The sequence below is a fragment of the Chiloscyllium punctatum genome, chromosome 17, assembly GCF_047496795.1.
Source record: "Chiloscyllium punctatum isolate Juve2018m chromosome 17, sChiPun1.3, whole genome shotgun sequence".
NCBI lineage: Eukaryota > Metazoa > Chordata > Chondrichthyes > Orectolobiformes > Hemiscylliidae > Chiloscyllium > Chiloscyllium punctatum.
The window spans coordinates 36,405,450-36,432,875 of NC_092755.1; positions in this window are offsets into that span (position 1 = coordinate 36,405,450).

Here is a 27,426-nt window from a genome sequence, read left to right on the forward strand (position 1 = left end):
GCATTGATCTATAAACCCCGAATAGATATCTGTCCAGGACGAGAAGCTGTGTAGACCACAGCAGTACATTGATCTATACACCCAGACTAGATATCTGTCCAGGACGGGGAGCTGTGAAAACACAGCAGTGCATTGGTATATAAAACCGGACTAGATATCTGTCCAAGATGGGGAGCTGTGCAGACCACAGCAGTGCGTTGATCTATAAACCCGGACTAGATATCTGTCCAGGACGGGGAGCTGTGCAGACCACAGCAGTGCATTGATCTATAAACCCAGACTAGATATCTGTCCACGACGGGGAGCTGTGCAGACCACAGCAGTGCATTGATCTATAAACCCAGTCTAGATATCTGTCCAGGACGGGGAGCTGTGCACACCACAGCAGTGCATTGATTCATAAACCCAGACTAGATAACTGTCCAGGACAGGGAGCTGTGCAGACCACAGCAGTGCATTGATCTAATAACCCAGACTAGATATCTGTCCAGGACGGGGAGCTGTGCAGACCACAGCAGTACATTGATCTCATAACCCAGACTAGATATCTGTCCAGGACGGGGAACTGTGCAGACCACAGCAGTGCATTGATATATAAACCCCGACTAGATATCTGTCAAGGACGGGGAGCTGTTCAAACCCAAGGAGTGCATTGATCTATAAACCCAGACTAGTTATCTGTCCAGGACGAGAAGCTGTGCAGAGAACAACAGTGCATTGTTCTATAAGGCCAGACTAGATATTTGTCCAGGACGGGTAGCTGTGCAAACCACAGCAGTGCATTGATCTATAATCCCAGACGAGATACCTGTCTAGGACGGGGAGCTGTGCAAACCACAGCAGTCCATTTTATCTATACACCCAGACTAGATAGCTGTCCAGGACGGGGAGCTGTGAAAACACAGCAGTGCATTGATATATAAAACCGGACTAGATATCTGTCCAAGATGGGGAGCTGTGCAGACCACAGCAGTGCATTGATCTATAAACCCGGACGAGATATCTGTCTAGCACGGGGAGCTGTGCAGACCACAGCAGTGCATTGATCTATAAACCCAGACTAGATATCTGTCCAGGACGGGGAGCTTTGCAGACCAGAGCAGTGCATTGATCTATAAACACGAACTAGATATCTGTCCAGGACAGGGAGCTGAGAAGACCACAGCAGTGCATTGATCTAATAACCCAGACTAGATATCTGTCCAGCAGGGGGAGCTGTGTAGACCACAGCAGTGTATCGATACGTAAACCCAGACTAGATATCTGTCCAGCAGGGGGAGCTGTGTAGACCACAGCAGTGCAATGATATATAAACACAGACTAGATATCTGTCTATGACCGGGAGCTGTGCAAACCGTAGCAGTGCATTGATCTATAATCCCAGACTAGATATCTGTCCAGGACGGGGAGCTGTGCAGAACACAGCAGTGCATTGATATATAAACCCAGACTAGATATCTGTCCAGGACGGAGAGCTGTGCAGATAACAGCAGTGCATTGATCTATAAACCAAGACTAGATATCTGTCCAGGACGGGGAGCTGTGCACACCACAACAGTGCATTGATGTATAAACCCAGACTAGATATCTGGCAAGGACGGGGAGCTGTGCAGACCACAGCAGTGCATTGATCTATAAACCGGGACTAGATATCTGTCCAGCATGGGGAGCTGTGCAGACCACAGGAGTGCATTGATCTGTAAACCCGGACTAGATATCTGTCCAGCACGGGGAGCTGTGCAGACCACAGCAGTGCATTGATCGAAGAACACAGACTAGATATCTGTCCAGGACGGGGAGCTGTGCAGACCACAGCAGTGCATTGATCGAATAACCCAGACTAGATATCTGTCCAGGACGGGAGCTGTGCAGACCACAGCAGTGCATTGATCTATAAACCCGGACTAGATAACTGTCCAGGACAGGATGCAGTGCAGACCACAGCAGTGCATTGATCTATGAATGCAGACTAGATATCTGTCCAGGACGGGGAGCTGTGCAGACCACAGCAGTGCATTGAAATATAAACCCAGACTAGATATCTGTCCAGGGCGGGGAGCTGTGCAGACCACAGCAGTGCATTGATCTATAAACCCGGACTAGATATCTGTCCAGTACGGGGAGCAGTGCAGATCACAGCAGTGCATTGATATATAAACCCAGACTAGATATCTGTCCAGGAAGGGGAGCTGTGCAGACCACAGCAGTTCATTGATCTATAAACCCGGACTAGATATCTGCTTAGCACGGGGAGCTGTGCAGACCACAGCAGTGCATTGATCTATAAACCCGGACGAGATATCTGTCCAGCACGGGGAGCTGTGCAGACCACAGCAGTGCATTGATCTATAAACCCGGACTAAATATCTGTCCAGGACGGAGTGCTGTGCAGACCACAGCAGTGCATTGATATATAAACCCAGACTAGATATCTGTCCAGGACGGGGAGCTGTGCAGACCACAGCAGTGCATTGATATATAAACCCAGATTAGATATCTGTCCAGGACGGGGAGCTGTGCAGACCACAGCAGTGCATTGATATATAAACCCAGACTAGATATCTGTCCAGGACGGGGAGCTGTGCACACCACAGCAGTGCATTGATATATAAACCCAGACTAGATATCTGTCCAGGACGGGGAGCTGTGCAGACCACAGCAGTGCATTGATATATAAACCCCGACTAGATATCTGTCCAGGACGGGGAGCTGTTCAAACCCAAGGAGTGCATTGATCTATAAACCCAGACCAGATATCTGTCCAGGACGAGAAGCTGTGCAGAGAACAACAGTGCATTGTTCTATAAGGCCAGACTAGATATTTGTCCAGGACGGGTAGCTGTGCAAACCACAGCAGTGCATTGATATATAAAACCGGACTAGATATCTGTCCAGGATGGGGAGCTGTGCAGACCACAGCAGTGCATTGATCTATAAACCCGGACTAGATATCTGTCCAGGACGGGGAGCTGTGCAGACCACAGCAGTGCATTGATCTATAAACCCCGAATAGATATCTGTCCAGGACGAGAAGCTGTGTAGACCACAGCAGTACATTGATCTATACACCCAGACTAGATATCTGTCCAGGACGGGGAGCTGTGAAAACACAGCAGTGCATTGGTATATAAAACCGGACTAGATATCTGTCCAAGATGGGGAGCTGTGCAGACCACAGCAGTGCGTTGATCTATAAACCCGGACTAGATATCTGTCCAGGACGGGGAGCTGTGCAGACCACAGCAGTGCATTGATCTATAAACCCAGACTAGATATCTGTCCACGACGGGGAGCTGTGCAGACCACAGCAGTGCATTGATCTATAAACCCAGTCTAGATATCTGTCCAGGACGGGGAGCTGTGCACACCACAGCAGTGCATTGATTTATAAACCCAGACTAGATAACTGTCCAGGACAGGGAGCTGTGCAGACCACAGCAGTGCATTGATCTAATAACCCAGACTAGATATCTGTCCAGGACGGGGAGCTGTGCAGACCACAGCAGTGCATTGATCTATAAAGCCGGACTAGATATCTGTCCAGGACGGGAGCTGTGCAGACCAAAGCAGTGCATTGATCTATAAACCCGGACTAGATAACTGTCCAGGACAGGATGCAGTGCAGACCACAGCAGTGCATTGATCTATGAACGCAGACTAGATATCTGTCCAGGACGGGGAGCTGTGCACACCACAGCAGTGCATTGATCTATGAACGCAGACTAGATATCTGTCCAGGACGGGGAGCTGTGCAGACCACAGCAGTGCTTTGAAATATAAACCCAGACTAGATATCTGTCCAGGGCGGGGAGCTGTGCAGACCACAGCAGTGCATTGATCTATAAACCCGGACTAGATATCTGTCCAGTACGGGGAGCAGTGCAGATCACAGCAGTGCATTGATATATAAACCCAGACTAGATATCTGTCCAGGACGGGGACCTGTGCAGACCACAGCAGTGCATTGATCTATAAACCCAGACTAGATATCTGTCCAGGAAGGGGAGCTGTTCAGACCACAGCAGTGCATTGATCTATAAACCCGGACTAGATATCTGTCTAGCACGGGGAGCTGTGCAGACCACAGCAGTGCATTGATCTATAAACCCGGACTAGATATCTGTCCAGCACGGGGAGCTGTGCAGACCACAGCTGGGCATTGATCTATAAACCCGGACTAAATATCTGTCCAGGACGGAGTGCTGTGCAGACCACAGCAGTACATTGATCTAATAACCCAGACTAGATATCTGTTCAGGACGGGGAACTGTGCAGACCACAGCAGTGCATTGATATATAAACCCAGACTAGATATCTGTCCAGGACGGGGAGCTGTGCAGACCACAGCAGTGCATTGATATATAAACCCAGACTAGATATCTGTCCAGGACGGGGAGCTGTGCAGACCACAGCAGCGCATTGATATATAAACCCCGACTAGATATCTGTCCAGGACGGGGAGCTGTTCAAACCCAAGGAGTGCATTGATCTATAAACCCCGACTAGATATCTGTCCAGGACGAGAAGCTGTGCAGAGAACAACAGTGTATTGATCTAAAAGGCCAGACTAGATATTTGTCCAGGACGGGTAGCTGTGCAAACCTCAGCAGTGCATTGATATATAAAACCGGACTAGATATCTGTCCAGGATGGGGAGCTGTGCAGACCACAGCAGTGCATTGATCTATAAACCCGGACTAGATATCTGTCCAGCACGGGGAGCTGTGCAGACTACAGCAGTGCATTGATCTATAAACCCGGACTAGATATCTGTCCAGGACGGGGAGCTGTGCAGACCACAGCAGTGCATTGATCTATAAACCCAGACTAGATACCTGTCCAGGACGGGGAGCTGTGCAAACCACAGCAGTGCATTGATCTATAAACCCCGACTAGATATCTGTCCAGGACGGGGAACTGTGCAGACCACAGAAGTTCATTGATCTATATACCCGGACTAAATATCTGTCCAGCACGGGGAGCTGTGCAGACCACAGCAGTGCATTGATCTATAACCCCGGATTAGATATCTGTCCAGGACGGCGGGCTGTGCAGACCACAGCAGTGCATTGATCTATAAACCCGGACTAGATATCTGTCCAGGACGGGGAGCTGTGCAGACCACAGCAGTGCATTGATCTATAAACCCGGACTAAATATCTGTCCAGGACGGGGAGCTGTGCACACCAAAGCAGTGCATTGATCTATAATCCCGGACTAGATATCTGTCCGGGACGGGGAGCTGTGCCCACCACAGCAGTGCATTGATCTATAAACCCGGACTAAATATCTGTCCAGCACGGGGAGCTGTGCAGACCACAGCAGTGCATTGATATATAAACCCGGACTAGATATCTGTCCAGCACGGGGAGCTGTGCAGACCACAGCAGTGCATTGATCTATAAACCCGGACTAGATATCTGTCCAGGACGGGGAGCAGTGTAGACCACAGCAGTGCATTGATATACAAACCCGGACTAGATATCTGTCTAGCACGGGGAGCTGTGCAGACCACAGCAGTGCATTGATCTATAAACCCGGACTAGATATCTGTCCAGCACGGGGAGCTGTGCAGACCACAGCTGGGCATTGATCTATAAACCCGGACTAAATATCTGTCCAGGACGGAGTGCTGTGCAGACCACAGCAGTACATTGATCTCATAACCCAGACTAGATATCTGTCCAGGACGGGGAACTGTGCAGACCACAGCAGTGCATTGATATATAAACCCCGACTAGATATCTGTCAAGGACGGGGAGCTGTTCAAACCCAAGGAGTGCATTGATCTATAAACCCAGACTAGATATCTGTCCAGGACGAGAAGCTGTGCAGAGAACAACAGTGCATTGTTCTATAAGGCCAGACTAGATATTTGTCCAGGACGGGTAGCTGTGCAAACCACAGCAGTGCATTGATATATAAAACCGGACGAGATATCTGTCCAGGATGGGGAGCTGTGCAGACCACAGCAGTGCATTGATCTATAAACCCGGACTAGATATCTGTCCAGCACGGGGAGCTGTGCAGATTACAGCAGTGCATTGATCTATAAACCCGGACTAGATATCTGTCCAGGACGGGTAGCTGTGCAGACCACAGCAGTGCATTGATCTATAAACCCAGACTAGATCCCTGTCAGGACGGGGAGCAGTGCAAACCACAGCAGTGCATTGATCTATAAACCCCGACTAGATATCTGTCCAGGACGAGAAGCTGTGTAGACCACAGCAGTACATTGATCTATACACCCAGACTAGATATCTGTCCAGGACGGGGAGCTGTGAAAACACAGCAGTGCATTGATATATAAAACCGGACTAGATATCTGTCCAAGATGGGGAGCTGTGCAGATTACAGCAGTGCATTGATCTATAAACCCGGACTAGATATCTGTCCAGACGGGGAGCTGTGCAGACCACAGCAGTGCATTGATCTATAAACCCAGTCTAGATATCTGTCCAGGACGGGGAGCTGTGCACACCACAGCAGTGCATTGATTTATAAAGCCGGACTAGATATCTGTCCAGGACGGGAGCTGTGCAGACCACAGCAGTGCAGTGATCTATAAACCCGGACTAGATAACTGTCCAGGACAGGATGCAGTGCAGACCACAGCAGTGCATTGATCTATGAACGCAGACTAGATATCTGTCCAGGACGAGGAGCTGTGCAGACCACAGCAGTGCATTGAAATATAAACCCAGACTAGATATCTGTCCAGGGCGGGGAGCTGTGCAGACCACAGCAGTGCATTGATCTATGAACCCGGACTAGATATCTGTCCAGTACGGGGAGCAGTGCAGATCACAGCAGTGCATTGATATATAAACCCAGACTAGATATCTGTCCAGGACGGGGAGCTGTGCACACCACAGCAGTGCATTGATCTATGAACGCAGACTAGATATCTGTCCAGGACGGGGAGCTGTGCAGACCACAGCAGTGCATTGAAATATAAACCCAGACTAGATATCTGTCCAGGGCGGGGAGCTGTGCAGACCACAGCAGTGCATTGATCTATAAACCCGGTCTAGATATCTGTCCAGTACGGGGAGCAGTGCAGATCACAGCAGTGCATTGATATATAAACCCAGACTAGATATCTGTCCAGGACGGGGACCTGTGCAGACCACAGCAGTGCATTGATCTATAAACCCAGACTAGATATCTGTCCAGGAAGGGGAGCTGTGCAGACCACAGCAGTGCATTGATCTATAAACCCGGACTAGATATCTGTCTAGCACGGGGAGCTGTGCAGACCACAGCAGTGCATTGATCTATAAACCCGGACTAGATATCTGTCCAGCACGGGGAGCTGTGCAGACCACAGCTGGGCATTGATCTATAAACCCGGACTAAATATCTGTCCAGGACGGAGTGCTGTGCAGACCACAGCAGTACATTGATCTAATAACCCAGACTAGATATCTGTTCAGGACGGGGAACTGTGCAGACCACAGCAGTGCATTGATATATAAACCCAGACTAGATATCTGTCCAGGACGGGGAGCTGTGCAGACCACAGCAGTGCATTGATATATAAACCCAGACTAGATATCTGTCCAGGACGGGGAGCTGTGCAGACCACAGCAGCGCATTGATATATAAACCCCGACTAGATACCTGTCCAGGACGGTGAGTTGTTCAAACCCAAGGAGTGCATTGATCTATAAACCCAGACTAGATATCTGTCCAGGACGAGAAGCTGTGCAGAGAACAACAGTGCATTGTTCTATAAGGCCAGACTAGTTATTTGTCCAGGACGGGTAGCTGTGCAAACCTCAGCAGTGCATTGATATATAAAACCGGACAAGATATCTGTCCAGGATGGGGAGCTGTGCAGACCACAGCAGTGCATTGATCTATAAACCCGCACTAGATATCTGTCCAGGATGGGGAGCTGTGCAGACCACAGCAGTGCATTGATCTATAAACCCGGACTAGATATCTGTCCAGCACGGGGAGCTGTGCAGACTACAGCAGTGCATTGATCTATAAACCCGGACTAGATATCTGTCCAGGAAGGGGAGCTGTGCAGACCACAGCAGTGCATTGATCTATAAACCCAGACTAGATACCTGTCCAGGACGGGGAGCTGTGCAAACCACAGCAGTGCATTGATCTATAAACCCCGACTAGATATCTGTCCAGGACGAGAAGCTGTGTAGACCACAGCAGTACATTGATCTATACACCCAGACTAGATATCTGTCCAGGACGGGGAGCTGTGAAAACACAGCAGTGCATTGATATATAAAACCGGACTAGATATCTGTCCAAGAAGGGGAGCTGTGCAGACCACAGCAGTGCATTGATCTATAAACCCGGAAGAGATATCTGTCCAGGACGGGGAGCTGTGCAGACCACAGCAGTGCATTGATCTATAAACCCAGACTAGATATCTGTCCACGACGGGGAGCTGTGCAGACCACAGCAGTGCATTGATCTATAAACCCAGTCTAGATATCTGTCCAGGACGGGGAGCTGTGCACACCACAGCAGTGCATTGATTTATAAACCCAGACTAGATAACTGTCCAGGACGGGGAGCTGTGCAGACCACGGCAGTGCATTGAAATATAAACCCAGACTAGATATCTGTCCAGGGCGGGGAGCTGTGCAGACCACAGCAGTGCATTGATCTATAAACCCGGACTAGATATCTGTCCAGTACGGGGAGCAGTGCAGATCACAGCAGTGCATTGATATATAAACCCAGACTAGATATCTGTCCAGGCCGGGGAGCTGTGTACACCACAGCAGTGCATTGATCTATGAACGCAGACTAGATATCTGTCCAGGACGGGGAGCTGTGCAGACCACAGCAGTGCATTGAAATATAAACCCAGACTAGATATCTGTCCAGGGCGGGGAGCTATGCAGACCACAGCAGTGCATTGATCTATAAACACGGACTAGATATCTGTCCAGTACGGGAAGCAGTGCAGATCACAGCAGTGCATTGATATATAAACCCAGACTAGATATCTGTCCAGGACGGGGACCTGTGCAGACCACAGCAGTGCATTGATCTATCAACCCAGACTAGATATCTGTCCAGGAAGGGGAGCTGTGCAGACCACAGCAGTGCATTGAACTATAAACCCGGACTAGATATCTGTCTAGCACGGGGAGCTGTGCAGACCACAGCTGGGCATTGATCTATAAACCCGGACTAAATATCTGTCCAGGACGGAGTGCTGTGCAGACCACAGCAGTACATTGATCTAATAACCCAGACTAGATATCTGTTCAGGACGGGGAACTGTGCAGACCACGGCAGTGCATTGATATATAAACCCAGACTAGATATCTGTCCAGGACGGGGAGCTGTGCAGACCACAGCAGTGCATTGATATATAAACCCAGACTAGATATCTGTCCAGGACGGGGAGCTGTGCAGACCACAGCAGCGCATTGATATATAAACCCCGACTAGATATCTGTCCAGGACGGGTTGCTGTTCAAACCCAAGGAGTGCATTGATCTATAAACCCAGACTAGATATCTGTGCAGGACGAGAAGATGTGCAGAGAACAACAGTGCATTGTTCGATAAACCCAGACTAGATATTTGTCCAGGACGGGTAGCTGTGCAAACCTCAGCAGTGCATTGATATATAAAACCGGACTAGATATCTGTCCAGGATGGGGAGCTGTGCAGACCACAGCAGTGCATTGATCTGTAAACCCGGACTAGATATCTGTCCAGCACGGGGAGCTGTGCAGACTACAGCAGTGCATTGATCTATAAACTCGGACTAGATATCTGTCCAGGACGGGTAGCTGTGCAGACCACAGCAGTGCATTGATCTATAAACCCAGACTAGATACCTGTCCAGGACGGGGAGCTGTGCAAACCACAGCAGTGCATTGATCTATAAACCCCGACTAGATATCTGTCCAGGACGGGGAACTGTGCAGACCACAGAAGTGCATTGATCTATATACCCGGACTAGATATCTGTCCAGCACGGGGAGCTGTGCAGACCACAGCAGTGCATTGATCTATAACCCCGGATTAGATATCTGTCCAGGACGGGGAGCTGTGCAGACCACAGCAGTGCATTGATCTATAAACCCGGACTAGATATCTGTCCAGGACGGGGAGCTGTGCAGACCACAGCAGTGCATTGATCTATAAACCCGGACTAAATATCTGTCCAGGACGGGGAGCTGTGCAGACCACAGCAGTGCATTGATCTATAACCCCGGACTAGATATCTGTCCGGGACGGGGAGCTGTGCCCACCACAGCAGTGCATTGATCTATAAACCCGGACTAAATATCTGTCCAGCACGGGGAGCTGTGCAGACCAGAGCAGTGCATTGATATATAAACCCGGACTAGATATCTGTCCAGCACGGGGAGCTGTGCAGACCACAGCAGTGCATTGATCTATAAACCCGGACTAGATATCTGTCCAGGACGGGGAGCAGTGTAGACCACAGCAGTGCATTGATATACAAACCCGGACTAGATATCTGTCTAGCACGGGGAGCTGTGCAGACCACAGCAGTGCATTGATCTATAAACCCGGACTAGATATCTGTCCAGCACGGGGAGCTGTGCAGACCACAGCTGGGCATTGATCTATAAACCCGGACTAAACATCTGTCCAGGACGGAGTGCTGTGCAGACCACAGCAATACATTGATCTAATAACCCAGACTAGATATCTGTCCAGGACGGGGAACTGTGCAGACCACAGCAGTGCATTGATATATAAACCCCGACTAGATATCTGTCCAGGACGGGGAGCTGTTCAAACCCAAGGAGTGCATTGATCTATAAACCCAGACTAGATATCTGTCCAGGACGAGAAGCTGTGCAGACCACAGCAGCGCATTGATATATAAACCCCGACTAGATACCTGTCCAGGACGGGGAGCTGTTCAAACCCAAGGAGTGCATTGACCTATAAACCCAGACTAGATATCTGTCCAGGACGAGAAGCTGTGCAGAGAACAACAGTGCATTGTTCTATAAGGCCAGACTAGATATTTGTCCAGGACGGGTAGCTGTGCAAACCTCAGCAGTGCACTGATATATAAAACCGGACTAGATATCTGTCCAGGATGGGGAGCTGTGCAGACCACAGCAGTGCATTGATCTATAAACCCGGACTAGATATCTGTCCAGCACGGGGAGCTGTGCAGACTACAGCAGTGCATTGATCTATAAACCCGGACTAGATATCTGTCCAGGAAGGGGAGCTGTGCAGACCACAGCAGTGCATTGATCTATAAACCCAGACTAGATACCTGTCCAGGACGGGGAGCTGTGCAAACCACAGCAGTGCATTGATCTATAAACCCCGACTAGATATCTGTCCAGGACGAGAAGCTGTGTAGACCACAGCAGTACATTGATCTATACACCCAGACTAGATATCTGTCCAGGACGGGGAGCTGTGAAAACACAGCAGTGCATTGATATATAAAACCGGACTAGATATCTGTCCAAGAAGTGGAGCTGTGCAGACCACAGCAGTGCATTGATCTATAAACCCGGACAAGATATCTGTCCAGGACGGGGAGCTGTGCAGACCACAGCAGTGCATTGATCTATAAACCCAGACTAGATATCTGTCCACGACGGGGAGCTGTGCAGACCACAGCAGTGCATTGATCTATAAACCCAGTCTAGATATCTGTCCAGGACGGGGAGCTGTGCACACCACAGCAGTGCATTGATTTATAAACCCAGACTAGATAACTGTCCAGGACGGGGAGCTGTGCAGACCACGGTAGTGCATTGAAATATAAACCCAGACTAGATATCTGTCCAGGGCGGGGAGCTGTGCAGACCACAGCAGTGCATTGATCTATAAACCCGGACTAGATATCTGTCCAGTACGGGGAGCAGTGCAGATCACAGCAGTGCATTGATATATAAACCCAGACTAGATATCTGTCCAGGACGGGGAGCTGTGTACACCACAGCAGTGCATTGATCTATGAACGCAGACTAGATATCTGTCCAGGACGGGGAGCTGTGCAGACCACAGCAGTGCATTGAAATATAAACCCAGACTAGATATCTGTCCAGGGCGGGGAGCTATGCAGATCACAGCAGTGCATTGATCTATAAACCCGGACTAGATATCTGTCCAGTACGGGGAGCAGTGCAGATCACAGCAGTGCATTGATATATAAACCCAGACTAGATATCTGTCCACAACGGGGACCTGTGCAGACCACAGCAGTGCATTGATCTATAAACCCAGACTAGATATCTGTCCAGGAAGGGGAGCTGTGCAGACCACAGCAGTGCATTGAACTATAAACCCGGACTAGATATCTGTCTAGCACGGGGAGCTGTGCAGACCACAGCTGGGCATTGATCTATAAACCCGGACTAAATATCTGTCCAGGACGGAGTGCTGTTCAGACCACAGCAGTACATTGATCTAATAACCCAGACTAGATATCTGTTCAGGACGGGGAACTGTGCAGACCACGGCAGTGCATTGATATATAAACCCAGACTAGATATCTGTCCAGGACGGGGAGCTGTGCAGACCACAGCAGTGCATTGATATATAAACCCAGACTAGATATCTGTCCAGGACGGGGAGCTGTGCAGACCACAGCAGCGCATTGATATATAAACCCCGACTAGATATCTGTCCAGGACGGGTTGCTGTTCAAACCCAAGGAGTGCATTGATCTATAAACCCAGACTAGATATCTGTGCAGGACGAGAAGATGTGCAGAGAACAACAGTGCATTGTTCTATAAGGCCAGACTAGATATTTGTCCAGGACGGGTAGCTGTGCAAACCTCAGCAGTGCATTGATATATAAAACCGGACTAGATATCTGTCCAGGATGGGGAGCTGTGCAGACCACAGCAGTGCATTGATCTGTAAACCCGGACTAGATATCTGTCCAGCACGGGGAGCTGTGCAGACTACAGCAGTGCATTGATCTATAAACCCGGACTAGATATCTGTCCAGGACGGGTAGCTGTGCAGACCACAGCAGTGCATTGATCTATAAACCCAGACTAGATACCTGTCCAGGACGGGGAGCTGTGCAAACCACAGCAGTGCATTGATCTATAAACCCCGACTAGATATCTGTCCAGGACGGGGAACTGTGCAGACCACAGAAGTGCATTGATCTATCTACCCGGACTAGATATCTGTCCAGCACGGGGAGCTGTGCAGACCACAGCAGTGCATTGATCTATAACCCCGGATTAGATATCTGTCCAGGACGGGGAGCTGTGCAGACCACAGCAGTGCATTGATCTATAAACCCGGACTAGATATCTGACCAGGACGGGGAGCTGTGCAGACCACAGCAGTGCATTGATCTATAAACCCGGACTAAATATCTGTCCAGGACGGGGAGCTGTGCAGACCACAGCAGTGCATTGATCTATAACCCCGGACTAGATATCTGTCCGGGACGGGGAGCTGTGCCCACCACAGCAGTGCATTGATCTATAAACCCGGACTAAATATCTGTCCAGCACGGGGAGCTGTGCAGACCACAGCAGTGCATTGATATATAAACCCGGACTAGATATCTGTCCAGCACGGGGAGCTGTGCAGCCCACAGCAGTGCATTGATCTATAAACCCGGACTAGATATCTGTCCAGGACGGGGAGCAGTGTAGACCACAGCAGTGCATTGATATACAAACCCGGACTAGATATCTGTCTAGCACGGGGAAATGTGCAGACCACAGCAGTGCATTGATCTATAAACCCGGACTAGATATCTGTCCAGGACGGAGTGCTGTGCAGACCACAGCAGTACATTGATCTAATAACCCAGACTAGATATCTGTCCAGGACGGGGAACTGTGCAGACCACAGCAGTGCATTGATATATAAACCCCGACTAGATATCTGTCCAGGACGGGGAGCTGTTCAAACCCAAGGAGTGCATTGATCTATAAACCCAGACTAGATATCTGTCCAGGACGAGAAGCTGTGCAGAGAACAACAGTGCATTGTTCTATAAGGCCAGACTGGATATTTGTCCAGGACGGGTAGCTGTGCAAACCACAGCAGTGCATTGATATATAAAACCGGACTAGATATCTGTCCAGGATGGGGAGCTGTGCAGACCACAGCAGTGCATTGATCTATAAACCCGGACTAGATATCTGTCCAGCACGGGGAGCTGTGCAGACTACAGCAGTGCATTGATCTATAAACCCGGACGAGATATCTGTCCAGGACGGGTAGCTGTGCAGACCACAGCAGTGCATTGATCTATAAACCCAGACTAGATACCTGTCCAGGAAGGTGAGCTGTGCAAACCACAGCAGTGCATTGATCTATAAACGCCGACTAGATATCTGTCCAGGACGAGAAGCTGTGTAGACCACAGCAGTACAGTGATCTATACACCCAGACTAGATATCTGTCCAGGACGGGGAGCTGTGAAAACACAGCAGTGCATTGATATATAAAACCGGACTAGATATCTGTCCAAGATGGGGAGCTGTGCAGACTACAGCAGTGCATTGATCTATAAACCCGGACTAGATATCTGTCCAGGACAGGTAGCTGTGCACACCACAGCAGTGCATTGATCTATAAACCCAGACTAGATATCTGTCCACGACGGGGAGCTGTGCAGACCACAGCAGTGCATTGATCTATAAACCCAGTCTAGATATCTGTCCAGGACGGGGAGCTGTGCACACCACAGCAGTGCATTGATTTATAAACCCAGACTAGATAACTGTCCAGGACAGGGAGCTGTGCATACCACAGCAGTGCATTGATCTAATAACCCAGACTAGATATCTGTCCAGGACGGGGAGCTGTGCAGACCACAGCAGTGCATTGATCTATAAAGCCGGACTAGATATCTGTCCAGGACGGGAGCTGTGCAGACCACAGCAGTGCATTGATCTATAAACCCGGACTAGATAACTGTCCAGGACAGGATGCAGTGCAGACCACAGCAGTGCATTGATCTATGAACGCAGACTAGATATCTGTCCAGGACGGGGAGCTGTGCAGACCACGGCAGTGCATTGAAATATAAATCCAGTCTAGATATCTTTCCAGGGCGGGGAGCTGTGCAGACCACAGCAGTGCATTGATCTATAAACCCGGACTAGATATCTGTCCAGTACGGGGAGCAGTGCAGATCACAGCAGTGCATTGATATATAAACCCAGACTAGATATCTGTGCAGGACGGGGAGCTGTGCACAACACAGCAGTGCATTGATCTATGAACGCAGACTAGATATCTGTCCAGGACGGGGAGCTGTGCAGACCACAGCAGTGCATTGAAATATAAACCCAGACTAGATATCTGTCCAGGGCGGGGAGCTGTGCAGACCACAGCAGTGCATTGATCTATAAACCCGGACTAGATATCTGTCCAGTACGGGGAGCAGTGCAGATCACAGCAGTGCATTGATATATAAACCCAGACTAGATATCTGTCCAGGACGGGGACCTGTGCAGACCACAGCAGTGCATTGATCTATAAACCCAGACTAGATATCTGTCCAGGAAGGGGAGCTGTGCAGACCACAGCAGTGCATTGATCTATAAACCCGGACTAGATATCTGTCTAGCACGGGGAGCTGTGCAGACCACAGCAGTGCATTGATCTATAAACCCGGACTAGATATCTGTCCAGCACGGGGAGCTGTGCAGACCACAGCTGGGCATTGATCTATAAACCCGGACTAAATATCTGTCCAGGACGGAGTGCTGTGCAGACCACAGCAGTACATTGATCTAATAACCCAGACTAGATATCTGTTCAGGACGGGGAACTGTGCAGACCACAGCAGTGCATTGATCTATAAACCCAGACTAGATATCTGTCCAGGACGGGGAGCTGTGCAGACCACAGCAGTGCATTGATATATAAACCCAGACTAGATATCTGTCCAGGACGGGGAGCTGTGCAGACCACAGCAGCGCATTGATATATAAACCCCGACTAGATAACTGTCCAGGACGGGGAGCTGTTCAAACCCAAGGAGTGCATTGATCTATAAACCCAGACTAGATATCTGTGCAGGACGAGAAGCTGTGCAGAGAACAACAGTGCATTGTTCTTTAAGGCCAGACTAGATATTTGGCCAGGACGGGTAGCTGTGCAAACATCAGCAGTGCATTGATATATAAACCCGGACTAGATATCTGTCCAGGACGGGTAGCTGTGCAGACCACAGCAGTGCATTGATCTATAAACCCAGACTAGATACCTGTCCAAGACGGGGAGCTGTGCAAACCACAGCAGTGCATTGATCTATAAACCCCGACTAGATATCTGTCCAGGACGGGAAACTGTGCAGACCACAGAAGTGCATTGATCTATATACCCGGACTAAATATCTGTCCAGCACGGGGAGCTTTGCAGACCACAGCAGTGCATTGATCTATAACCCCGGATTAGATATCTGTCCAGGACGGGGAGCTGTGCAGACCACAGCAGTGCATTGATCTATAAACCCGGACTAGATATCTGTCCAGGACGGGGAGCTGTGCAGACCACAGCAGTGCATTGATCTATAAACCCGGACTAAATATCTGTCCAGGACGGGGAGCTGTGCACACCAAAGCAGTGCATTGATCTATAACCCCGGACTAGATATCTGTCCACGACGGGGAGCTGTGCAGACCACAGCAGTGCATTGATCTATAAACCCAGTCTAGATATCAGTCCAGGACGGGGAGCTGTGCACACCACAGCAGTGCATTGATTTATAAACCCAGACTAGATAACTGTCCAGGACAGGGAGCTGTGCAGACCACAGCAGTGCATTGATCTAATAACCCAGACTAGATATCTGTCCAGGACGGGGAGCAGTGTAGACCACAGCAGTGCATTGATCTATAAAGCCGGACTAGATATCTGTCCAGGACGGGAGCTGTGCAGACCACAGCAGTGCATTGATCTATAAACCCGGACTAGATATCTGTCCAGTACGGGGAGCAGTGCAGATCACAGCAGTGCATTGATATATAAACCCAGACTAGATATCTGTCCAGGGCGGGGAGCTGTGCAGACCACAGCAGTGCATTGATCTATAAACCCGGACTAGATATCTGTCCAGTACGGGGAGCAGTGCAGATCACAGCAGTGCATTGATATATAAACCCAGACTAGATATCTGTCCAGGACGGGGACCTGTGCAGACCACAGCAGTGCATTGATCTATAAACCCAGACTAGATATCTGTCCAGGAAGGGGAGCTGTGCAGACCACAGCAGTGCATTGATCTATAAACCCGGACTAGATATCTGTCCAGCACGGGGAGCTGAGCAGACTACAGCAGTGCATTGATCTATAAACCCGGACTAGATATCTGTCCAGGACGGGTAGCTGTGCAGACCACAGCAGTGCATTGATCTATAAACCCAGACTAGATACCTGTCCAGGACGGGGAGCTGTGCAAACCACAGCAGTGCATTGATCTATAAACCCCGACTAGATATCTGTCCAGGACGAGAAGCTGTGTAGACCACAGCAGTACATTGATCTATACACCCAGACTAGATATCTGTCCAGGACGGGGAGCTGTGAAAACACAGCAGTGCATTGATATATAAAACCGGACTAGATATCTGTCCAAGATGGGGAGCTGTGCAGACTACAGCAGTGCATTGATCTATAAACCCGGACTAGATATCTGTCCAGGACGGGGAGCTGTGCAGACCACAGCAGTGCATTGATCTATAAATCCAGACTAGATATCTGTCCACGACGGGGAGCTGTGCAGACCACAGCAGTGCATTGATCTATAAACCCAGTCTAGATATCTGTCCAGGACGGGGAGCTGTGCACACCACAGCAGTGCATTGATTTATAAACCCAGACTAGATAACTGTCCAGGACAGGGAGCTGTGCAGACCACAGCAGTGCATTGATCTAATAACCCAGACTAGATATCTGTCAAGGACGGGGAGCTGTGCAGACCACAGCAGTGCATTGATCTATAAAGCCGGACTAGATATCTGTCCAGGACGGGAGCTGTGCAGACCACAGCAGTGCATTGATCTATAAACCCGGACTAGATAACTGTCCAGGACAGGATGCAGTGCAGACCACAGCAGTGCATTGATCTATGAACGCAGACTAGATATCTGTCCAGGACGGGGAGCTGTGCAGACCACGGCAGTGCATTGAAATATAAACCCAGACTAGATATCTGTCCAGGGCGGGGAGCTGTGCAGACCACAGCAGTGCATTGATCTATAAACCCGGACTAGATATCTGTCCAGGACGGGGAGCAGTGCAGATCACAGCAGTGCATTGATATATAAACCCAGACTAGATATCTGTCCAGGACGGGGAGCTGTGCACACCACAGCAGTGCATTGATCTATGAACGCAGACTAGATATCTGTCCAGGACGGGGAGCTGTGCAGACCACAGCAGTGCATTGAAATATAAACCCAGACTAGATATCTGTCCAGGGCGGGGAGCTGTGCAGACCACAGCAGTGCATTGATCTATAAACCCGGACTAGATATCTGTCGAGCACGGGGAGCTGTGCAGACCACAGCAGTGCATTGATCTATAAACCCGGACTAGATATCTGTCCAGCACGGGGAGCAGTGCAGATCACAGCAGTGCATTGATATATAAACCCAGACGAGATATCTGTCCAGGACGGGGACCTGTGCAGACCACAGCAGTGCATTGATCTATAAACCCAGACTAGATATCTGTCCAGGAAGGGGAGCTGTGCAGACCACAGCAGTGCATTGATCTATAAACCCGGACTAGATATCTGTCGAGCACGGGGAGCTGTGCAGACCACAGCAGTGCATTGACCTATAAACCCGGACTAGATATCTGTCCAGCACGGGGAGCTGTGCAGACCACAGCTGGGCATTGATCTATAAACCCGGACTAAATATCTGTCCAGGACTGAGTGCTGTGCAGACCACAGCAGTACATTGATCTAATAACCCAGACTAGATATCTGTTCAGGACGGGGAACTGTGCAGACCACAGCAGTGCATTGATATATAAACCCAGACTAGATATCTGTGCAGGACGGGGAGCTGTGCAGACCACAGCAGTGCATTGATATATAAACCCAGACTAGATATCTGTCCAGGACGGGGAGCTGTGCAGACCACAGCAGCGCATTGATATATAAACCCCGACTAGATATCTGTCCAGGACGGGGAGCTGTTCAAACCCAAGGAGTGCATTGATCTATAAACCCAGACTAGATATCTGTCCAGGACGAGAAGCTGTGCAGAGAACAACAGTGCATTGTTCTATAAGGCCAGACTAGATATTTGTCCAGGACGGGTAGCTGTGCAAACCTCAGCAGTGCATTGATATATAAAACCGGACTAGATATCTGTCCAGGATGGGGAGCTGTGCAGACCACAGCAGTGCATTGATCTATAAACCCGGACTAGATATCTGTCCAGCACGGGGAGCTGTGCAGACTACAGCAGTGCATTGATCTATAAACCCGGACTAGATATCTGTCCAGGACGGGGAGCTGTGCAGACCACAGCAGTGCATTGATCTATAAACCCAGACCAGATACCTGTCCAGGACAGGGAGCTGTGCAAACCACAGCAGTGTATTGATCTATAAACCCTGACTAGATATCTGTCCAGGACGGGGAACTGTGCAGACCACAGAAGTGCATTGATCTATATACCCGGACTAAATATCTGTCCAGCACGGGGAGCTGTGCAGACCACAGCAGTGCATTGATCTATAATCCCGGATTAGATATCTGTCCAGGACGGGGAGCTGTGCAGACCACAGCAGTGCATTGATCTATAAACCCGGACTAGATATCTGTCCAGGACGGGGAGCTGTGCAGACCACAGCAGTGCATTGATCTATAAACCCGGACTAAATATCTGTCCAGGACGGGGAGCTGTGCACACCAAAGCAGTGCATTGATCTATAACCCCGGACTAGATATCTGTCCGGGACGGGGAGCTGTGCCCACCACAGCAGTGCATTGATCTATAAACACGGATTAAATATCTGTCCAGCACGGGGAGCTGTGCAGACCACAGCAGTGCATTGATATATAAACCCGGACTAGATATCTGTCCAGCACGCGGAGCTGTGCAGACCACAGCAGTGCATTGATCTATAAACCCGGACTAGATATCTGTCCAGGACGGGGAGCAGTGTAGACCACAGCAGTGCATTGATATACAAACCCGGACTAGATATCTGTCTAGCACGGGGAGCTGTGCAGACCACAGCAGTGCATTGATCTATAAACCCGGACTAGATATCTGTCCAGCACGGGGAGCTGTGCAGACCACAGCTGGGCATTGATCTATAAACCCGGACTAAATATCTGTCCAGGACGGAGTGCTGTGCAGACCACAGCAGTACATTGATCTAATAACCCAGACTAGATATCTGTCCAGGACGGGGAACTGTGCAGACCACAGCAGTGCATTGATATATAAACCCCGACTAGATATCTGTCCAGGACGGGGAGCTGTTCAAACCCAAGGAGTGCATTGATCTATAAACCCAGACAAGATATCTGTCCAGGACGAGAAGCTGTGCAGAGAACAACAGTGCATTGTTCTATAAGGCCAGACTAGATATTTGTCCAGGACGGGTAGCTGTGCAAACCACAGCAGTGCATTGATATATAAAACCGGACTAGATATCTGTCCAGGACGGGGAGCTGTGCAGACCACAGCAGTGCATTGATCTATAAACCCGGACTAGATATCTGTCTAGCACGGGGAGCTGTGCAGACCACAGCAGTGCATTGATCTATAAACCCGGACTAGATATCTGTCCAGGACGGGGAGCTGTGCAGACCACAGCTGGGCATTGATCTATAAACCCGGACTAAATATCTGTCCAGGACGGAGTGCTGTGCAGACCACAGCAGTACATTGATCTAATAACCCAGACTAGATATCTGTCCAGCACGGGGAGCTGTGCAGACTACAGCAGTGCATTGATCTATAAACCCGGACTAGATATCTGTCCAGGACGGGGAGCTGTGCAAACCACAGCAGTGCATTGATCTATAAACCCCGACAAGATATCTGTCCAGGACGAGAAGCTGTGTAGACCACAGCAGTACATTGATCTATACACCCAGACAAGATATTTGTCCAGGACGGGGAGTTGTGAAAACACAGCAGTGCATTGATATATAAAACCGGACTAGATATCTGTCCAAGATGGGGAGCTGTGCAGACCACAGCAGTGCATTGATCTATAAACCCGGACTAGATATCTGTCCAGGACGGGGAGCTGTGCAGACCACAGCAGTGCATTGATCTATAAACCCGGACTAAATATCTGTCCAGGACGGGGAGCTGTGCACACCAAAGCAGTGCATTGATCTATAACCCCGGACTAGATATCTGTCCAGGACGGGGAGCAGTGTAGACCACAGCAGTGCATTGATATACAAACCCGGACTAGATATCTGTCTAGCACGGGGAGCTGTGCAGACCACAGCAGTGCATTGATCTATAAACCCGGACTAGATATCTGTCCAGCACGGGGAGCTGTGCAGACCACAGCTGGGCATTGATCTATAAACCCGGACTAAATATCTGTCCAGGACGGAGTGCTGTGCAGACCACAGCAGTACATTGATCTAATAACCCAGACTAGATATCTGTCCAGGACGGGGAACTGTGCAGACCACAGCAGTGCATTGATATATAAACCCCGACTAGATATCTGTCCAGGACGGGGAGCTGTTCAAACCCAAGGAGTGCATTGATCTATAAACCCAGACTAGATATCTGTCCAGGACGAGAAGCTGTGCAGAGAACAACAGTGCATTGTTCTATAAGGCCAGACTAGATATTTGTCCAGGACGGGTAGCTGTGCAAACCACAGCAGTGCATTGATATATAAAACCGGACTAGATATCTGTCCAGGACGGGGAGCTGTGCAGACCACAGCAGTGCATTGATCTATAAACCCGGACTAGATATCTGTCTAGCACGGGGAGCTGTGCAGACCACAGCAGTGCATTGATCTATAAACCCGGACTAGATATCTGTCCAGCACGGGGAGCTGTGCAGACCACAGCTGGGCATTGATCTATAAACCCGGACTAAATATCTGTCCAGGACGGAGTGCTGTGCAGACCACAGCAGTACATTGATCTAATAACCCAGACTAGATATCTGTCCAGCACGGGGAGCTGTGCAGACTACAGCAGTGCATTGATCTATAAACCCGGACTAGATATCTGTCCAGGACGGGGAGCTGTGCAAACCACAGCAGTGCATTGATCTATAAACCCCGACAAGATATCTGTCCAGGACGAGAAGCTGTGTAGACCACAGCAGTACATTGATCTATACACCCAGACTAGATATTTGTCCAGGACGGGGAGCTGTGAAAACACAGCAGTGCATTGATATATAAAACCGGACTAGATATCTGTCCAAGATGGGGAGCTGTGCAGACCACAGCAGTGCATTGATCTATAAACCCGGACTAGATATCTGTCCAGGACGGGGAGCTGTGCAGACCACAGCAGTGCATTGATCTATAAACCCGGACTAAATATCTGTCCAGGACGGGGAGCTGTGCACACCAAAGCAGTGCATTGATCTATAACCCCGGACTAGATATCTGTCCGGGACGGGGAGCTGTGCCCACCACAGCAGTGCATTGATCTATAAACCCGGACTAAATATCTGTCCAGCACGAGGAGCTGTGCAGACCACAGCAGTGCATTGATATATAAATCCGGACTAGATATCTGTCCAGGATGGGGAGCTGTGCAGACCACAGCAGTGCATTGATCTATAAACCCGGACTAGATATCTGTCCAGGACGGGGAGCAGTGTAGACCACAGCAGTGCATTGATATACAAACCCGGACTAGATATCTGTCTAGCACGGGGAGCTGTGCAGACCACAGCAGTGCATTGATCTATAAACCCGGACTAAATATCTGTCCAGCACGGGTAGCTGTGCAGACCACAGCTGGGCATTGATCTATAAACCCGGACTAAATATCTGTCCAGGACGGTGTGCTGTGCAGACCACAGCAGTACATTGATCTAATAACCCAGACTAGATATCTGTCCAGGACGGGGAACTGTGCAGACCACAGCAGTGCATTGATATATAAACCCCGACTAGATATCTGTCCAGGACGGGGAGCTGTTCAAACCCAAGGAGTGCATTGATCTATAAACCCAGACTAGATATCTGTCCAGGACGAGAAGCTGTGCAGAGAACAACAGTGCATTGTTCTATAAGGCCAGACTAGATATTTGTCCAGGACGGGTAGCTGTGCAAACCACAGCAGTGCATTGATATATAAAACTGGACTAGATATCTGTCCAGGATGGGGAGCTGTGCAGACCACAGCAGTGCATTGATCTATAAACCCGGACTAGATATCTGTCCAGCACGGCGAGCTGTGCAGACTACAGCAGTGCATTGATCTATAAACCCGGACTAGATATCTGTCCAGGACGGGGAGCTGTGCAAACCACAGCAGTGCATTGATCTATAAAACCCGACTAGATATCTGTCCAGGACGAGAAGCTGTGTAGACCACAGCAGTACATTGATCTATACACCCAGACTAGATATCTGTCCAGGACGGGGAGCTGTGAAAACACAGTAGTGCATTGATATATAAACCCAGTCTAGATATCTGTCCAGGACGGGGAGCTGTGCACACCACAGCAGTGCATTGATTTATAAACCCAGACTAGATAACTGTCCAGGACAGGGAGCTGTGCAGACCACAGCAGTGCATTGATCTAATAACCCAGACTAGATATCTGTCCAGGACGGGGAGCTGTGCAGACCACAGCAGTGCATTGATCTATAAACCCAGACGAGATATCTGTCCACGACGGGGAGCTGTGCAGACAACAGCAGTGCATTGATCTATAAATCCAGTCTAGATATCTGTCCAGGACGGGGAGCTGTGCACACCACAGCAGTGCATTGATTTATAAACCCAGACTAGATAACTGTCCAGGACGGGGAGCTGTGCAGACCACGGCAGTGCATTGAAATATAAACCCAGACTAGATATCTGTCCAGGGCGGGGAGCTGTGCAGACCACAGCAGTGCATTGATCTATAAACCCGGACTAGATATCTGTCCAGTACGGGGAGCAGTGCAGATCACAGCAGTGCATTGATATATAAACCCGGACTAGATATCTGTCCAGGACGGGGAGCTGTGCACACCACAGCAGTGCATTGATCTATGAACGCAGACTAGATATCTGTCCAGGACGGGGAGCTGTGCAGACCACAGCAGTGCATTGAAATATAACACCAGACTAGATATCTGTCCAGGGCGGGGAGCTGTGCAGACCACAGCAGTGCATTGATCTATAAACCCGGACTAGATATCTGTCCAGTACGGGGAGCAGTGCAGATCACAGCAGTGCATTGATATATAAACCCAGACTAGATATCTGTCCAGGACGGGGACCTGTGCAGACCACAGCAGTGCATTGATCTATAAACCCAGACGAGATATCTGTCCAGGAAGGGGAGCTGTGCAGACCACAGCAGTGCATTGATCTATGAACCAGGACTAGTTATCTGTCTAGCACGGGGAGCTGTGCAGACCGCAGCAGTGCATTGATCTATAAACCCGGACTAGATATCTGTCCAGCACGGGGAGCTGTGCAGACCACAGCTGGGCATTGATCTATAAACCCGGACTAAATATCTGTCCAGGACGGAGTGCTGTGCAGACCACAGCAGTGCATTGATCTAATAACCCAGACTAGATATCTGTTCAGGACGGGGAACTGTGCAGACCACAGCAGTGCATTGATATATAAACCCAGACTAGATATCTGTCCAGGACGGGGAGCTGTGCAGACCACAGCAGTGCATTGATATATAAACCCAGACTAGATATCTGTCCAGGACGGGGAGCTGTGCAAACCACAGCAGCGCATTGATATATAAATCCCGACAAGATATCTGTCCAGGACGGGGAGCTGTTCAAACCCAAGGAGTGCATTGATCTATAAACCCAGACTAGATATCTGTCCAGGACGAGAAGCAGTGCAGAGAACAACAGTGCATTGTTCTCTAAGGCCAGACTAGATATTTGTCCAGGACGGGTAGCTGTGCAAACCTCAGCAGTGCATTGATATATAAAACCGGACTAGATATCTGTCCAGGATGGGGAGCTGTGCAGACCACAGCAGTGCATTGATCTATAAACTCGGACTAGATATCTGTCCAGCACGGGGAGCTGTGCAGACTACAGCAGTGCATTGATATATAAACCCAGACTAGATATCTGTCCAGGACGGAGTGCTGTGCAGACCACAGCAGTACATTGATCGAATAACCCAGACTAGATATCTGTCCAGGACGGGGAACTGTGCAGACCACAGCAGTGCATTGATATATAAACCCCGACTAGATATCTGTCCAGGACGGGGAGCTGTTCAAACCCAAGGAGTGCATTGATCTATAAACCCAGACTAGATATCTGTCCAGGACGAGAAGCTGTGCAGAGAACAACAGTGCATTGTTCTATAAGGCCAGACTAGATATTTGTCCAGGACGGGTAGCTGTGCAAACCACAGCAGTGCATTGATATATAAAACCGGACTAGATATCTGTCCAGGATGGGGAGCTGTGCAGACCACAGCAGTGCATTGATCTATAAACCCGGACTAGATATCTGTCCAGCACGGGGAGCTGTGCAGACGACAGCAGTGCATTGATCTATAAACCCGGACTAGATATCTGTCCAGGACGGGTAGCTGTGCAGACCACAGCAGTGCATTGATCTATAAACCCAGACTAGATACCTGTCCAGGACGGGGAGCTGTGCTAACCACAGCAGTGCATTGATCTATAAACCCCGACTAGATATCTGTCCAGGACGAGAAGCTGTGTAGACCACAGCAGTACATTGATCTATACACCCAGACTAAATATCTGTCCAGGACGGGGAGCTGTGAAAACACAGCAGTGCATTGATATATAAAACCGGACTAGATATCTGTCCAAGATGGGGAGCTGTGCAGACTACAGCAGTGCATTGATCTATAAACCCGGACTAGATATCTGTCCAGGACGGGGAGCTGTGCAGACCAAAGCAGTGCATTGATCTATAAACCCAGACTAGATATCTGTCCACGACGGGGAGCTGTGCAGACCACAGCAGTGCATTGATCTATAAACCCAGTCTAGATATCTGTCCAGGACGGGGAGCTGTGCACACCACAGCAGTGCATTGATTTATAAACCCAGACTAGATAACTGTCCAGGACAGGGAGCTGTGCAGACCACAGCAGTGCATTGATCTAATAACCCAGACTAGATATCTGTCCAGGACGGGGAGCTGTGCAGACCACAGCAGTGCATTGATCTATAAAGCCGGACTAGATATCTGTCCAGGACGGGAGCTGTGCAGACCACAGCAGTGCATTGATCTATAAACAAGACTAGATAACTGTCCAGGACAGGATGCAGTGCAGACCACAGCAGTGCATTGATCTATGAACGCAGACTAGATATCTGTCCAGGACGGGGAGCTGTGCAGACCACGGCAGTGCGTTGAAATATAAACCCAGACTAGATATCTGTCCAGGACGAGAAGCTGTGCAGAGAACAACAGTGCATTGTTCTATAAGGCCAGACTAGATATTTGTCCAGGACGGGTAGCTGTGCAAACCTCAGCAGTGCATTGATATATAAAGCCGGACTAGATATCTGTCCAGGATGGGGAGCTGTGCAGACCACAGCAGTGCATTGATCTATAAACCCGGACTAGATATCTGTCCAGCACGGGGAGCTGTGCAGACTACAACAGTGCATTGATCTATAAACCCGGACTAGATATCTGTCCAGGACGGGTAGCTGTGCAGACCACAGCAGTGCATTGATCTATAAACCCAGACTAGATACCTGTCCAGGACGGGGAGCTGTGCAAACCACAGCAGTGCATTGATCTATAAACCCCGACTAGATATCTGTCCAGGATGGGGAACTGTGCAGACCACAGAAGTGCATTGATCTATATACCCGGACTAAATATCTGTCCAGCACGGGGAGCTGTGCAGACCACAGCAGTGCATTGATCTATAACCCCGGATTAGACATCTGTCGAGGACGGGGAGCTGTGCAGACCACAGCAGTGCATTGATCTATAAACCCGGACTAGATATCTGTCCAGTACGGGGAGCTGTGCAGACCACAGCAGTGCATTGATCTATAAACCCGGACTAAATATCTGTCCAGGACGGGGAGCTGTGCACACCAAAGCAGTGCATTGATCTATAACCCCGGACTAGATATCTGTCCGGGACGGGGAGCTGTGCCCACCACAGCAGTGCATTGATCTATAAACCCGGACTAAATATCTGTCCAGCACGGGGAGCTGTGCAGACCACAGCAGTGCATTGATATATATACCCGGACTAGATATCTGTCCAGCACGGGGAGCTGTGCAGACCACAGCAGTGCATTGATCTATAAACC